Raw genomic sequence first — 12,805 nt, 5'->3', positions numbered from 1 at the left:
ATGAAATGAACTCAGAATGTCAAGTTATAATGAAATCTTCATTTTGTGTTAGTTTGTCATGATTTCTTCACGAAAACACGTTTTCCTATAATGTTAGGTCGAACTCTTATAGGGGAAGCGCAGGTTTCATGAAATGAACTCAGAATGTCAAGTTATAATGAAATCTTCATTTTGTGTTAGTTTGTCATTTCTTCACGAAAACACGTTTTCCTATAATGGTAGGTCGAACTCTTATAGGGGAAGCGCAGGTTTCATGAAATGAACTCAGAATGTCAAGTTATAATGAAATCTTCATTTTGTGATAGTTTGTCATGATTTCTTCACGAAAACACGTTTTCCGATAATGTTAGGTCGAACTCTTATAGGGGAAGCGCAGGTTTCATGAAATGAACTCAGAATGTCAAGTTATAATGAAATCTTCATTTTGTGTTAGTTTGTCATGATTTCTTCACGAAAACACGTTTTCCTATAATGGTAGGTCGAACTCTTATAGGGGAAGCGCTGGTTTCATGAAATGAACTCAGAATGTCAAGTTATAATGAAATCTTCATTTTGTGTTAGTTTGTCATGATTTCTTCACGAAAACACGTTTTCCTATAATGGTAGGTTGAACTCTTATAGGGGAAGCGCAGGTTTCATGAAAACGACTCAGAATGTCAAGTTATAATGAAATCTTCATTTTGTGTTAGTTTGTCATGATTTCTTCACGAAAACACGTTCATAACTCAGAATGTCAAGTTATAATGAAATCTTCATTTTGTGTTAGTTTGTCATGATTTCTTCACGAAAACACGTTTTCCTATAATGGTAGGTCGAACTCTTGTAGGGGAAGCGCAGGTTTCATGAAAACAACTCAGAATGTCAAGTTATAATGAAATCTTAATTTTGTGTTAGTTTGTCATGATTTCTTCACGAAAACACGTTTTCCTATAATGGTAGGTCGAACTCTTGTAGGGGAAGCGCAGGTTTCATGAAAACAACTCAGAATGTCAAGTTATAATGAAATCTTCATTTTGTGTTAGTTTGTCATGATTTCTTCACGAAAACACGTTTTCCTATAATGGTAGGTCGAACTCTTGTAGGGGAAGCGCAGGTTTCATGAAAACAACTCAGAATGTCAATTTATAATGAAATCTTCATTTTGTGTTACTTTGTCATGATTTCTTCACGAAAACACGTTTTCCTATAATGGATAGGTTGAACTATTATAGGGGAAGCGCAGGTTTCATGAAAACAACTCAGAATGTCAAGTTATAATGAAATCTTCATTTTGTGTTAGTTTGTCATGAATTCTTCACGAAAACACGTTTTCCTATAATGGTAGGTTGAACTCTTGTAGGGGAAGCGCAGGTTTCATGAAATGAACTCAGAATGTCAAGTTATAATGAAATCTTCATTTTGTGTTAGTTTGTCATGATTTCTTCACGAAAACACGTTTTCCTATAATGTTAGGTCGAACTCTTATAGGGGAAGCGCAGGTTTCATGAAATGAACTCAGAATGTCAAGTTATAATGAAATCTTCATTTTGTGTTAGTTTGTCATGATTTCTTCACGAAAACACGTTTTCCTATAATGTTAGGTCGAACTCTTATAGGGGAAGCGCAGGTTTCATGAAATGAACTCAGAATGTCAAGTTATAATGAAATCTTCATTTTGTGTTAGTTTGTCATGATTTCTTCACGAAAACACGTTTTCCTATAATGTTAGGTCGAACTCTTATAGGGGAAGCGCAGGTTTCATGAAATGAACTCAGAATGTCAAGTTATAATGAAATCTTCATTTTGTGTTAGTTTGTCATTTCTTCACGAAAACACGTTTTCCTATAATGGTAGGTCGAACTCTTATAGGGGAAGCGCAGGTTTCATGAAATGAACTCAGAATGTCAAGTTATAATGAAATCTTCATTTTGTGATAGTTTGTCATGATTTCTTCACGAAAACACGTTTTCCGATAATGTTAGGTCGAACTCTTATAGGGGAAGCGCAGGTTTCATGAAATGAACTCAGAATGTCAAGTTATAATGAAATCTTCATTTTGTGTTAGTTTGTCATGATTTCTTCACGAAAACACGTTTTCCTATAATGGTAGGTCGAACTCTTATAGGGGAAGCGCTGGTTTCATGAAATGAACTCAGAATGTCAAGTTATAATGAAATCTTCATTTTGTGTTAGTTTGTCATGATTTCTTCACGAAAACACGTTTTCCTATAATGGTAGGTTGAACTCTTATAGGGGAAGCGCAGGTTTCATGAAAACGACTCAGAATGTCAAGTTATAATGAAATCTTCATTTTGTGTTAGTTTGTCATGATTTCTTCACGAAAACACGTTCATAACTCAGAATGTCAAGTTATAATGAAATCTTCATTTTGTGTTAGTTTGTCATGATTTCTTCACGAAAACACGTTTTCCTATAATGGTAGGTCGAACTCTTGTAGGGGAAGCGCAGGTTTCATGAAAACAACTCAGAATGTCAAGTTATAATGAAATCTTAATTTTGTGTTAGTTTGTCATGATTTCTTCACGAAAACACGTTTTCCTATAATGGTAGGTCGAACTCTTGTAGGGGAAGCGCAGGTTTCATGAAAACAACTCAGAATGTCAAGTTATAATGAAATCTTCATTTTGTGTTAGTTTGTCATGATTTCTTCACGAAAACACGTTTTCCTATAATGGTAGGTCGAACTCTTGTAGGGGAAGCGCAGGTTTCATGAAAACAACTCAGAATGTCAAGTTATAATGAAATCTTCATTTTGTGTTACTTTGTCATGATTTCTTCACGAAAACACGTTTTCCTATAATGGTAGGTTGAACTATTATAGGGGAAGCGCAGGTTTCATGAAAACAACTCAGAATGTCAAGTTATAATGAAATCTTCATTTTGTGTTAGTTTGTCATGAATTCTTCACGAAAACACGTTTTCCTATAATGGTAGGTTGAACTCTTGTAGGGGAAGCGCAGGTTTCATGAAAACAACTCAGAATGTCAAGTTATAATGAAATCTTAATTATGTGTTAGTTTGTCATGATTTCTTCACGAAAACACGTTTTCCTATAATGGTAGGTTGAACTCTTGTAGGGGAAGCGCATGTTTCATGAAAACAACTCAGAATGTCAAGTTATAATGAAATCTTCATTTTGTGTTAGTTTGTCATGATTTCTTCACGAAAACACGTTTTCCTATAATGGTAGGTCGAACTCTTATAGGGGAAGCGCAGGTTTCATGAAAACAACTCAGAATGTCAAGTTATAATGAAATCTTCATTTTGTGTTAGTTTGTCATGATTTCTTCACGAAAACACGTTTTCCTATAATGGTAGGTTGAACTCTTATAGGGGAAGCGCAGGTTTCATGAAAACAACTCAGAATGTCAAGTTATAATGAAATCTTCATTTTGTGTTAGTTTGTCATGATTTCTTCACGAAAACACGTTTTCCTATAATGGTAGGTTGAACTCTTGTAGGGGAAGCGCAGGTTTCATGAAAACAACTCAGAATGTCAAGTTATAATGAAATCTTCATTTTGTGTTAGTTTGTCATGATTTCTTCACGAAAACACGTTTTCCTATAATGGTAGGTTGAACTCTTGTAGGGGAAGCGCAGGTTTCATGAAAACAACTCAGAATGTCAAGTTATAATGAAATCTTCATTTTGTGTTAGTTTGTCATGATTTCTTCACGAAAACACGTTTTCCTATAATGGTAGGTTGAACTCTTGTAGGGGAAGCGCAGGTTTCATGAAAACAACTCAGAATGTCAAGTTATAATGAAATCTTCATTTTGTGTTAGTTTGTCATGATTTCTTCACGAAAACACGTTTTCCTATAATGGTAGGTTGAACTCTTATAGGGGAAGCGCAGGTTTCATGAAAACAACTCAGAATGTCAAGTTATAATGAAATCTTCATTTTGTGTTAGTTTGTCATGATTTCTTAACGAAAACACGTTTTCCTATAATGGTAGGTTGAACTCTTGTAGGGGAAGCGCAGGTTTCATGAAAACAACTCAGAATGTCAAGTTATAATGAAATCTTCATTTTGTGTTAGTTTGTCATGATTTCTTCACGAAAACACGTTTTCCTATAATGGTAGGTCGAACTCTTATAGGGGAAGCGCAGGTTTCATGAAATGAACTCAGAATGTCAAGTTATAATGAAATCTTCATTTTGTGTTAGTTTGTCATGATTTCTTCACGAAAACACGTTTTCCTATAATGTTAGGTCGAACTCTTATAGGGGAAGCGCAGGTTTCATGAAATGAACTCAGAATGTCAAGTTATAATGAAATCTTCATTTTGTGATAGTTTGTCATGATTTCTTCACGAAAACACGTTTTCCTATAATGTTACGTCGAACTCTTATAGGTGAAGCGCAGGTTTCATGAAATGAACTCAGAATGTCAAGTTATAATGAAATCTTCATTTTGTGTTAGTTTGTCATGATTTCTTCACGAAAAGACGTTTTCCTATAATGGTAGGTCGAACTCTTATAGGGGAAGCGCAGGTTTCATGAAATGAACTCAGAATGTCAAGTTATAATGAAATCTTCATTTTGTGTTAGTTTGTCATGATTTCTTCACGAAAACACGTTTTCCTATAATGGTAGGTCGAACTCTTGTAGGGGAAGCGCAGGTTTCATGAAAACAACTCAGAATGTCAAGTTATAATGAAATCTTCATTTTGTGTTAGTTTGTCATGATTTCTTCACGAAAACACGTTTTCCTATAATGGTAGGTCGAACTCTTGTAGGGGAAGCGCAGGTTTCATGAAAACAACTCAGAATGTCAAGTTATAATGAAATCTTCATTTTGTGTTAGTTTGTCATGATTTCTTCACGAAAACACGTTTTCCTATAATGGTAGGTTGAACTCTTGTAGGGGAAGCGCAGGTTTCATGAAAACAACTCAGAATGTCAAGTTATAATGAAATCTTCATTTTGTGTTAGTTTGTCATGATTTCTTCACGAAAACACGTTTTCCTATAATGGTAGGTTGAACTCTTATAGGGGAAGCGCAGGTTTCATGAAAACAACTCAGAATGTCAAGTTATAATGAAATCTTCATTTTGTGTTAGTTTGTCATGATTTCTTCACGAAAACACGTTTTCCTATAATGGTAGGGCGAACTCTTATAGGGGAAGCGCAGGTTCCATGAAATGAACTCAGAATGTCAAGTTATAATGAAATCTTCATTTTGTGTTAGTTTGTCATGATTTCTTCACGAAAACACGTTTTCCTATAATGGTAGGTTGAACTCTTGTAGGGGAAGCGCAGGTTTCATGAAAACAACTCAGAATGTCAAGTTATAATGAAATCTTCATTTTGTGTTAGTTTGTCATGATTTCTTCACGAAAACACGTTTTCCTATAATGGTAGGTTGAACTCTTATAGGGGAAGCGCAGGTTTCATGAAAACAACTCAGAATGTCAAGTTATAATGAAATCTTCATTTTGTGTTAGTTTGTCATGATTTCTTCACGAAAACACGTTTTCCTATAATGGTAGGTTGAACTCTTGTAGGGGAAGCGCAGGTTTCATGAAAACAACTCAGAATGTCAAGTTATAATGAAATCTTAATTATGTGTTAGTTTGTCATGATTTCTTCACGAAAACACGTTTTCCTATAATGGTAGGTTGAACTCTTGTAGGGGAAGCGCATGTTTCATGAAAACAACTCAGAATGTCAAGTTATAATGAAATCTTCATTTTGTGTTAGTTTGTCATGATTTCTTCACGAAAACACGTTTTCCTATAATGGTAGGTCGAACTCTTATAGGGGAAGCGCAGGTTTCATGAAAACAACTCAGAATGTCAAGTTATAATGAAATCTTCATTTTGTGTTAGTTTGTCATGATTTCTTCACGAAAACACGTTTTCCTATAATGGTAGGTTGAACTCTTATAGGGGAAGCGCAGGTTTCATGAAAACAACTCAGAATGTCAAGTTATAATGAAATCTTCATTTTGTGTTAGTTTGTCATGATTTCTTCACGAAAACACGTTTTCCTATAATGGTAGGTTGAACTCTTGTAGGGGAAGCGCAGGTTTCATGAAAACAACTCAGAATGTCAAGTTATAATGAAATCTTCATTTTGTGTTAGTTTGTCATGATTTCTTCACGAAAACACGTTTTCCTATAATGGTAGGTTGAACTCTTGTAGGGGAAGCGCAGGTTTCATGAAAACAACTCAGAATGTCAAGTTATAATGAAATCTTCATTTTGTGTTAGTTTGTCATGATTTCTTCACGAAAACACGTTTTCCTATAATGGTAGGTTGAACTCTTGTAGGGGAAGCGCAGGTTTCATGAAAACAACTCAGAATGTCAAGTTATAATGAAATCTTCATTTTGTGTTAGTTTGTCATGATTTCTTCACGAAAACACGTTTTCCTATAATGGTAGGTTGAACTCTTATAGGGGAAGCGCAGGTTTCATGAAAACAACTCAGAATGTCAAGTTATAATGAAATCTTCATTTTGTGTTAGTTTGTCATGATTTCTTAACGAAAACACGTTTTCCTATAATGGTAGGTTGAACTCTTGTAGGGGAAGCGCAGGTTTCATGAAAACAACTCAGAATGTCAAGTTATAATGAAATCTTCATTTTGTGTTAGTTTGTCATGATTTCTTCACGAAAACACGTTTTCCTATAATGGTAGGTCGAACTCTTATAGGGGAAGCGCAGGTTTCATGAAATGAACTCAGAATGTCAAGTTATAATGAAATCTTCATTTTGTGTTAGTTTGTCATGATTTCTTCACGAAAACACGTTTTCCTATAATGTTAGGTCGAACTCTTATAGGGGAAGCGCAGGTTTCATGAAATGAACTCAGAATGTCAAGTTATAATGAAATCTTCATTTTGTGATAGTTTGTCATGATTTCTTCACGAAAACACGTTTTCCTATAATGTTACGTCGAACTCTTATAGGTGAAGCGCAGGTTTCATGAAATGAACTCAGAATGTCAAGTTATAATGAAATCTTCATTTTGTGTTAGTTTGTCATGATTTCTTCACGAAAAGACGTTTTCCTATAATGGTAGGTCGAACTCTTATAGGGGAAGCGCAGGTTTCATGAAATGAACTCAGAATGTCAAGTTATAATGAAATCTTCATTTTGTGTTAGTTTGTCATGATTTCTTCACGAAAACACGTTTTCCTATAATGGTAGGTCGAACTCTTGTAGGGGAAGCACAGGTTTCATGAAAACAACTCAGAATGTCAAGTTATAATGAAATCTTCATTTTGTGTTAGTTTGTCATGATTTCTTCACGAAAACACGTTTTCCTATAATGGTAGGTCGAACTCTTGTAGGGGAAGCGCAGGTTTCATGAAAACAACTCAGAATGTCAAGTTATAATGAAATCTTCATTTTGTGTTAGTTTGTCATGATTTCTTCACGAAAACACGTTTTCCTATAATGGTAGGTTGAACTCTTGTAGGGGAAGCGCAGGTTTCATGAAAACAACTCAGAATGTCAAGTTATAATGAAATCTTCATTTTGTGTTAGTTTGTCATGATTTCTTCACGAAAACACGTTTTCCTATAATGGTAGGTTGAACTCTTATAGGGGAAGCGCAGGTTTCATGAAAACAACTCAGAATGTCAAGTTATAATGAAATCTTCATTTTGTGTTAGTTTGTCATGATTTCTTCACGAAAACACGTTTTCCTATAATGGTAGGGCGAACTCTTATAGGGGAAGCGCAGGTTCCATGAAATGAACTCAGAATGTCAAGTTATAATGAAATCTTCATTTTGTGTTAGTTTGTCATGATTTCTTCACGAAAACACGTTTTCCTATAATGGTAGGTTGAACTCTTGTAGGGGAAGCGCAGGTTTCATGAAAACAACTCAGAATGTCAAGTTATAATGAAATCTTCATTTTGTGTTAGTTTGTCATGATTTCTTCACGAAAACACGTTTTCCTATAATGGTAGGTTGAACTCTTATAGGGGAAGCGCAGGTTTCATGAAAACAACTCAGAATGTCAAGTTATAATGAAATCTTCATTTTGTGTTAGTTTGTCATGATTTCTTCACGAAAACACGTTTTCCTATAATGGTAGGTTGAACTCTTGTAGGGGAAGCGCAGGTTTCATGATAACAACTCAGAATGTCAAGTTATAATGAAATCTTCATTTTGTGTTAGTTTGTCATGATTTCTTCACGAAAACAAGTTCATAACTCAGAATGTCAAGTTATAATGAAATCTTCATTTTGTGTTAGTTTGTCATGATTTCTTCACGAAAACACGTTTTCCTATAATGGTAGGTCGAACTCTTGTAGGGGAAGCGCAGGTTTCATGAAAACAACTCAGAATGTCAAGTTATAATGAAATCTTCATTTTGTGTTAGTTTGTCATGATTTCTTCACGAAAACACGTTTTCCTATAATGGTAGGTTGAACTCTTGTAGGGGAAGCGCAGGTTTCATGAAAACAACTCAGAATGTCAAGTTATAATGAAATCTTCATTTTGTGTTAGTTTGTCATGATTTCTTCACGAAAACACGTTTTACTATAATGGTAGGTTGAACTCTTGTAGGGGAAGAGCAGGTTTCATGAAAACAACTCAGAATGTCAAGTTATAATGAAATCTTCATTTTGTGTTAGTTTGTCATGATTTCTTCACGAAAACACGTTTTCCTATAATGGTAGGTCGAACTCTTGTAGGGGAAGCGCAGGTTTCATAAAAACAACTCAGAATGTCAAGTTATAATGAAATCTTCATTTTGTGTTAGTTTGTCATGATTTCTTCACGAAAACACGTTTTCCTATAATGGTAGGTCGAACTCTTGTAGGGGAAGCGCAGGTTTCATGAAAACAACTCAGAATGTCAAGTTATAATGAAATCTTCATTTTGTGTTAGTTTGTCATGATTTCTTCACGAAAACACGTTTTCCTATAATGGTAGGTTGAACTCTTGTAGGGGAAGCGCAGGTTTCATGAAAACAACTCAGAATGTCAAGTTATAATGAAATCTTCATTTTGTGTTAGTTTGTCATGATTTCTTCACGAAAACACGTTTTCCTATAATGGTAGGTTGAACTCTTGTAGGGGAAGCGCAGGTTTCATGAAAACCACTCAGAATGTCAAGTTATAATGAAATCTTCATTTTGTGTTAGTTTGTCATGATTTCTTCACGAAAACACGTTTTCCTATAATGGTAGGTTGAACTCTTGTAGGGGAAGCGCAGGTTTCATGAAAACAACTCAGAATGTCAAGTTATAATGAAATCTTCATTTTGTGTTAGTTTGTCATGATTTCTTCACGAAAACACGTTTTCCTATAATGGTAGGTTGAACTCTTGTAGGGGAAGCGCAGGTTTCATGAAAACAACTCAGAATGTCAAGTTATAATGAAATCTTCATTTTGTGTTAGTTTGTCATGATTTCTTCACGAAAACATGTTTTCCTATAATGGTAGGTTGAACTCTTGTAGGGGAAGCGCAGGTTTCATGAAAACAACTCAGAATGTCAAGTTATAATGAAATCTTCATTTTGTGTTAGTTTGTCATGATTTCTTCACGAAAACACGTTTTCCTATAATGGTAGGTTGAACTCTTGTAGGGGAAGCGCAGGTTTCATGAAAACCACTCAGAATGTCAAGTTATAATGAAATCTTCATTTTGTGTTAGTTTGTCATGATTTCTTCACGAAAACACGTTTTCCTATAATGGTAGGTGTTACAACCCTGTCTAGGGGTTAGGGTGTAACAGAGGAAGGGAATGGGGAAAGGGGAACACAGGGTGTGGTGTACAAGGGAACACACGTGGACAAAGGGGATATTTTTATAGTTTTTTTATATTTTATTCACGCAAGACAGACACAGAACAGCAAACCTGGTGCAAGAGCTTCAGGAGTGATAAAGGCCAAAACAATAAACAAAACCCCAACTACCGAACGAAACCCAAGTCTAACTGAACTACCAAAGAACACAGAAACAACAAAACCTATACCTAACTCCCTATCCAAATCAGTGGACACAAAGTATAACAAAACAAAACGGCAACCACTCCCTACGCACCAGATACATACACAAACACACATACAAGCCAAAGCGTAAAGTCCGAGGGGCGCGCAAAGTCGTAAACCAAAAACCGGGCGAAAGATCGAAAACCAGAAAGCAAACAAAACCAGGGCGGAAGTACAGAGAAGGGCAAAGCGAGAAATCGTAATCCGAGAAACCAAAAACCGTCATACACAATAATCAATCAAATAGTAAACCAAACACAATCCAAAAATATGAGCAGAGCTCTCGAGGGTACTTTCTGTCCGGCTTTTCACTTCCGCCGGACGGAAGTGACGGCCGGCTTGCGGGGAAAGGTGGGCGGGGTCCAGACGGGGAGGCGGAGCAAGGGCCGAGCCGAGTGGTCCTGGTAGAGGGGCGGAGCGAACAACAGCGGGGCGTAACACCCCCCCCCACAAGTGTGAACCTCATAGGTTCCACAATCCCAGTTAAGTACAAAATTACAAGCAGGTAGTAACACACAGTATATTACCTCAGTCTATACAAAAAAGGTCACATACGTGAGAGGGCGTCAGCCACCAAGTTACTGGCGCCTTTCTTATGGACAATCCGTAAGTTGAACGCTTGTACAATGAGGGACCAGCGCATTAGTCGTTGGTTGGAATTACACATTTTGTTTAAAAACACAAGTGGGTTGTGATCAGTAAAAACGGTCACAGGCTGGGGACTATCACCTACGTACACTTCGAAGTGCTGCAAAGCGAGTAACATCGCGAGGGCTTCCTTCTCTATCGTGCTGTATCCCAACTGGTGCTTAACGAATTTCTTTGATCAATAGGAGACTGGATGATCTAAACCCGCGGCGTCCTCTTGGAGAAGGACAGCGCCGGCTCCAGTACCGCTGGCGTCTACCTCCAATTTAAAAGGCTTTCCAAAGTCAGGGGCAGCTAACACGGGGGAACTAGTAAGCAGAGATTTTACCGAGTCGAAAGCAGATTGGCATTCAGCAGACCAAATCACTTGGGCATCCTTACGGAGTAAATTGGTTAGGGGTGAAACAACATCCGAAAAATTTCGGCAGAAACAGCGGTAATAACCCGCCATCCCCAGGAAGCGTCGAAGGTCTTTCTTTGTCTTTGGTATGGGGAACGACGTAATAGCTTGGACTTTGGCGTCCACAGGCTTGACTGTTCCGTGTCCCACCAGTTTACCCAAGTAAGTGACAGTGCCCTGTCCGAATTCACTTTTCTCCAGGTTTAACACTAACGAAGCCTCCTTTATTCTAGTAAAAACTAGGTCCAACACCGTCATATGGTGATCCCACGAGTCAGAGTAGACAACCACATCATCTAAGTAAGCTTCACAATGTCTAACACCGCCGAGTACTATATTCATTAGTCGCTGAAATGTGGCTGGGGCATTACGTAATCCGAAGGACATAACCGTGTATTGTAGGAAGGTGTCTGGGGTAGCGAAGGCGGAGATCTCTGAAGCACGAGGGGTTAACGGTACCTGCCAATATCCTTTCAGGAGGTCGAGCTTGGTTACGAACCGAGCGGACCCAATGCGGTCCACACAATCTTCCATTCTAGGAAGCGGAAAGGCGTCGGGTTTGGTTACCGCGTTGACTTTCCTATAGTCGGTGCAGAAACGAGACGTACCATCGGGTTTTGGGACAAGCAAACAGGGTGAACTCCAGGGACTGGAACTAGGAACGGCAAGACCCGTTTCCAGCAGGTAATCAGTCTCCTTCTTTAATAGCTCCCGCTTATGAGGACTAACGCGATAGGGGTGCTGTTTAATGGGGATATGATCTCCAACATCAATGTCATGTTCTAACACAGGGGTCTGCGAAGGGGTGTCGGAGAATAGCGACGGAAACTTGCGCACTAGGGCCTGGATATCCGATTGGGCGGCTCTGGGTAAGTGAGCAAGCCTTTTCTCGAGGACTTTAAGGGCTTCTGAATTTGGTAGGCGAGCGCATGGCAAACAATTTCTCCCGAGGTGCAGCTCATCGAGTTCGGGCGAGTACTCGCGCACCGGCACAGTAACCACAGCAGAGGGGAGCAAAACAGAAGTGGACGAAGGAACGGGGTCAGCACGATCAACGTAAGGTTTTAGCATATTTATATGACACAGGCGAGTTTTCCGCTTGCGGTTTGGGGTCTCAATGATATAATTTGTGGGACTTACTTTTTCCTGTATACTATAAGGACCTGAAAACCGGGCTTGAAGAGACGAGCCAGGCAAGGGCAAAAGGACTAACACGCGATCTCCCTCTTGGAACGACCGTTCTCTAGCTGTTTTATCGAAACGAGTTTTCATCACCTCCTGTGACGAACCTAACGAGCGCTTGGCCAAGTCCCTGACTGTACCAAGGCGCTCACGCAGAGACTTAACATAGCCTAACACATTCCTAGTCTGAGGAGGTGGATTCGGGGACAACCACTGCTCTTGCAGTACCTTCAAGGGACCACGTAGCGTATGCCCAAAAACAAGCTCAGCTGGACTGAATCCAGTGGATTCCTGTACTGTATCCCGAATTGCGAATAAAAGCAAAGGTACTCCCTCATCCCAATCTTTTCCTGCCTCTGAACAGTAAGTTCGCAACATTGTCTTAAACGTTTGGTGAAAACGCTCGAGGGCACCCTGGGACTCCGGGTGATAAGCACTGGAGACCTGATGTCTAATTTTCAATTCCCGTAATACCTGCGAAAACAACCGGGAAGTAAAGTTTGACCCTTGGTCGGACTGTACATATCTCGGTAAACCAAATGTGGTACAAAATTTTATTAGCGCTTTCACCACCCCTTTTGTTTTTAAGCTCCGCATTGGTATTGCTTCGGGATAA

General features: G+C 38.1%; 1 long non-coding RNA gene across 1 annotated transcript; it reads left to right on the top strand.

The window, feature by feature from the left end:
* The first annotated feature begins 11,423 nt into the window (after positions 1 to 11,423).
* Positions 11,424 to 12,021, top strand: LOC140586441 (uncharacterized). The gene is made up of 3 exons (XR_011988231.1): positions 11,424 to 11,691; positions 11,799 to 11,876; positions 11,965 to 12,021. It is a non-coding gene; the product is annotated as an uncharacterized lncRNA (long non-coding RNA).
* The last annotated feature ends 784 nt before the right edge of the window (positions 12,022 to 12,805 follow it).

The sequence above is a fragment of the Paramormyrops kingsleyae genome, unplaced genomic scaffold, assembly GCF_048594095.1.
Source record: "Paramormyrops kingsleyae isolate MSU_618 unplaced genomic scaffold, PKINGS_0.4 ups61, whole genome shotgun sequence".
NCBI classification, from domain to species: Eukaryota; Metazoa; Chordata; class Actinopteri; order Osteoglossiformes; family Mormyridae; genus Paramormyrops; species Paramormyrops kingsleyae.
The sequence above is the reverse complement of the archived record's forward strand: the minus strand, read 5'-3'. Positions and strand labels throughout refer to the sequence as shown.